Raw genomic sequence first — 5000 nt, 5'->3', positions numbered from 1 at the left:
GTTGTCTCTAACGTTAAGACAACCAGGGAACAGCCTGCACCTGCCTGCTGTTGCCTCTAACATTAAGACAACCAGGCAACAGCCTGCACCCGCCTGCTTTTGCCTCTAATGTTAAGACAACCAGGGAACAGCCTGCACCAGCCTGCTGTTGCCTCTAACGTTAAGACACATATGGAACAGCCTGCACCCGCCTGCTGTTGCCTCTAACGTTAAGACACATATGGAACAGCCTGCACCAGCCTGCTGTTGCCTCTAACGTTAAGACACATATGGAACAGCCTGCACCAGCCTGCTGTTGCCTCTAACGTTAAGACACATATGGAACAGCCTGCACCAGCCTGCTGTTGCCTCTAACGTTAAGACACATATGGAACAGCCTGCACCCGCCTGCTGTTGCCTCTAACGTTAAGACACATATGGAACAGCCTGCACCCGCCTGCTGTTGCCTCTAACGTTAAGACACATATGGAACAGCCTGCACCAGCCTGCTGTTGCCTCTAACGTTAAGACACATATGGAACAGCCTGCACCCGCCTGCTTTTGCCTCTAATGTTAAGACAACCACGGAACAGCCTCCACCAGCCTGCTGTTGCCTCTAACGTTAAGACAACCACGGAACAGCCTGCACCCGCCTGCTGTTGCCTCTAACGTTAAGACACATATGGAACAGCCTGCACCCGCCTGCTGTTTTAACACATTAAGATTGTATTTGTTCACATATGAACGTTTGTTTTTGAGTTATCTATCTATCCCACTTTTGTGTGATTTAGTGGATGAGTTGGGTGATTTATTTTTCTTAATTTTTCAAGAGAGGAAATTATTATACACAGCTATTGTATGTCTTAAACACGATTTAAATTGGTGTTTGTTGTGAGTAATACTTGATAGATGCATTATAGGGATTTAAAATTTTGAGAGAAATGTATGAATAAACAAAAATCTTCCTTCCTATAAAACATGCCAAGTTGTCTGTAGTACTACAGACAACTTGGCATGTAAAGTAAGTACAGAGTGGTAGTGGTGAGGTGGTTGATTCCTGAAGGCAGAGCAATACACTGCTGCTGGACTGCAGCACATGCTAAACACGGATGTTCTCAAATGGTTTTGGGATAAAATTGTCCACCAAATGTCTGATGTCGTTAGTCAAATTCTACTCCATTTCCTCTAATCTTCCTATAGCCTATGACAGATTTCTCACATCACTGTCATCATGTAAAAATGCTGTAACTCCAATTTGGGTGAGTTTATTGTTTTGAGTTCATTTGAGTCCATCTTCTACGGTCTGACAGAATCCTGCAGCTCTTGGTTTTGATAAAAACACTTTCAAAATCCAATTAGATCAACTTTGAAAGCCTTGTAGGTGAAGCTCCAGCCAAAGCTGTTTCTCAGAAGCTGATGTCTGGAGATACCAGGTTTTCCTGACATGAGGCTCGACAGCGCACAACTTGTAAAGTTTCACATTAATGGCTCTAAAATTGTAAAATCTCAACGTTTACAATTGTGGAATTGTGAAATCTCAACCTCTTTCTAAAATGAATGCCCATTAGTTTGAAAACGCAATTTTTATGCATGAATAACTTATGGTCACTCTTGTATAAATGACGAGGAAGTTGCTGGTCTGCTATACTCCCATCCTTTCACCCATACTTGTCAGCGAGCTATGTGGCTAGAGGTCACCGCTAGCGACCTCTAGCCAAATAGCTCCCTGTTACGACCTGTGCACACCAGCACGACAATATAGTCACTTTGCTGGTCGCTTGGTGCAGCAACTTGATTGGTTTTGCTGTTTTGAATTGGTGGGTTTCAAATCAGCCCCTCCTCTCGTTGGTGTCATCCACCATGATGTATACCAGCATGCTTTGCAAGGTGGTGAGCGACGGGCGCCAGCGAGGAAAGGAGCGACCATTTTGAAATAGACCAATAGAGAGAGAGGAATGAGTCCGGAAAACAGCGATGCTAACACTTCCGGGTTCTTCACTGTTTCTGCCTAAGGATTTTTGAATGGGTTTTTGCGATGCTTCAAATGAGGTCTGTGGTTAACGCAAGCTTATTCAAACGTGAACCAGTGTTCAGCAGGATACTCTTCACACATGAGGACCACTTTTAAGAGTTTTTAAGGTTTTACGTGCCGTTAAAAGGGCGGCTAGCTAGCAAACGGCTAAATGAGACTACACTGTTGAGTCGACGGGGATATTATACATCAATAACGTCATCACTTCAAAGGACGAACACGGAAATTGTCTTTCCCTCACCTGGTTCAGCCCGGGGTAATCAGTGCACAGCAGCGCACACATCAACAACACTACAGGTTGAATTTTGGCTGTGGTGACGTGACGTGGGAGCCTATGCGACACTGTGTGTAGTTCTAGAATAGCTTAGCATGAGAGTTTTACTTCTGTGGCTCGCATTTACGCTTCAAAACTCATGAAAGTGGTCCTCATGTGTGAAAACAGTGAAGAACCCGGAAGTCCGGGACTTCCGCGTTCCGACTACAAAAATACGTCATCCCTGCGGTACTCTATTGAAGACGGAAATACAGCAAGGCAGCCAACCAAGCTGCAGCAGCGGGGCAGGGCTGAAGGGGCGGGGCAGGGCTGAAGGGGCGGGGCAGGGCTGAAGGGGCGGGGCAGGGCTGAAGGGGCGAAGGCTAATTGATCACACGTCAGACTAGGTGGTGCGCAGGACCCGTCAGTCAGTAGGCCCACAAGATGTTTCTTGGTCGGCCTGTTCAGGGTCCGGCAACAAGGAAACAAACCTGTGCTTCAATGTGACTCAAGTGTTCACTACGTTGAATCATTCCCATCTGGCCCGTTCAGTGAGCAGGTCAGTAAAGCTCAGTAGATTTGACAGTAAAAGCAATTCCAGAGTGTCATCATACAACACTCTCTGGTCTCCATGATTTAAAATCATTAGTTCACATCTTGTGACTTAAAATTGTGAGTTGAAAGTTAGTTTATTAGCAGACTCCCCATGCATGTCACAACATTTCCCAGTTCACAGAAGGGAAAAGCCCCTCTGATGTCACCTGAACTGGGATTTCCTGCTTTGAAAGCCGGGGGAACCTCACCAACCCTAGTCCCAACGCCAAACTCATGAGAGGTCTTACGCTGATACACTACGTTACTGCATGCTGCAGAGCTCTCTCTGGGTCTGATACACTACGTTACTGCATGCTGCAGAGCTCTCTCTGGGTCTGATACACTACGTTACTGCATGCTGCAGATCTCTCTCTGGGTCTGATACACTACGTTACTGCATGCTGCAGAGCTCTCTCTGGGTCTGATACACTACGTTACTGCATGCTGCAGAGCTCTCTCTGGGTCTGGGACATTTTACCTCAGCCGGCTGGTTATGGGAGGGAACCGCTCACTTGGCCAGTCATATGCCAGTGGTGGATTCAGTCCTCTCCAATCAGTAACAACTTTGCAATCAGACGACACGGGAGGCGCAGCCCATTTTTCCAACCGCTCTCTCATCGGTGCTACGACCTGTCACTCATTCAATTTCAACCCGCCTTCAGAAACCAGCAGTGGCTGTGAAGTGGCACAGACTCACTTATGTAGTATGTGAAGCGCAGCGATTCAACGTCATATTTGAGTCTGGGGAGAGCTCTGGTGGCAGCTCTGGCATGACCAGTAGGCTAGTAGTAATATCATGTTTATTAGCACTTCTGTTTGATTGGTGTCTCATTAAATCAGTAGGCACAGTAGGCTACTGTATAACTTCTATCTGTTGACATGTTGCAAAGGTGTTTATGTGCAAAATAGTGCATAATGGGGTAATCTGCCTGCGCAGAGGCGATGCAAAGTCCGTTAGAATTTGCCCTGGATGTAATTTGCTATCTTCCAACCCACGCACGTGGCACTTCGACAGGATCATTATTTGGTTTGCACATGCATCTGAGCTTGTGGGCGTGCCAGTCTTAAAAGGAGGTGTGACCCCTAAAATCCTCGCATAGTGCTATCGTATATGGCGGAGTGGAAATACGAGCTCAGACGCACATCTTACAGTTAAGATTGGCGCAGTGTTAGCCTATTTCACGTCCCACCCAAATCAGCCATTTTGTGTCTAAAAGGCATGAGTAAAAACACAGGTGCACAGAAGTTCCTGTTTGCTGTTCCTCCGCTGCAGGGACAGCTGGTCTGTCCCGGGGCTGTAATCAATGTCTTGCTTGCAGCTGCTTTAGTTCCTACCTTTTTGACACAAAATGGCTGATTTGGGTGGGATGTGAAATATAGGCATATATGGCCCTGATCCAGGATGCACTGATGCCAAAATCCACACACACAAACCCTTATGCACATCTGGGACCAATCAATTACTATTTCCAATTAGGAAATTGTGTGTTGTGTAAAATGTCATTCCTATGAGTGAGTCTGAGTGCTTATAACAATTTCTAGATGTTTTCAAAAGGGTTATTGGTAACTATAATGAGCGCTGTCAGATGTTTTTGGAGATGTCCAATCATTATTAGAATAGCAACCCGCTGGCATCCTATGGCATCGCGCACATGGCATTAGAGCGAATGCGAAGGGGAAATCTGATTGGTTGTGTAAATTTTATGGGGGAAATATGCATGGTTAAATTAGGAAACAACTTGGGCAGGCCTCCAACTGCACCAACGCCATGGCGTTAATTGCCCTCACTGCTGCGTCACAATACGGAAGGTATGCCCCAACATGTTAAAGGCTAGAGCTAACACTGGCTGTTTTACTGGAAGGTGGTGTGACGTAATTCCCAGCCGGGATTTCCAAGTTGCGAGCCAAATGGAATGCGCCATGCATCAGTGCACATTGCATTTGGTTTAATGCTCAGAAACTGGTTTGAATGAAGTTACGGTAGAGACTTGTTATGTGTTTGGTATATAGGTATAATCTTATAGGTTCATATCTGTGTATTCACAATCAAGTTAAGTTCCCCACAGCAAGTACAATCCACTACAAGTGTATGGCAGCTGCATACCGTGTATCATGTAATACAAGAGGACGTGGAAGTTAAAC

The sequence above is a fragment of the Poromitra crassiceps genome, assembly GCF_964638095.1.
Source record: "Poromitra crassiceps genome assembly, chromosome: 13".
Taxonomy (NCBI): Eukaryota; Metazoa; Chordata; class Actinopteri; order Beryciformes; family Melamphaidae; genus Poromitra; species Poromitra crassiceps.
Note: the sequence above shows the minus strand (reverse complement) of the source record.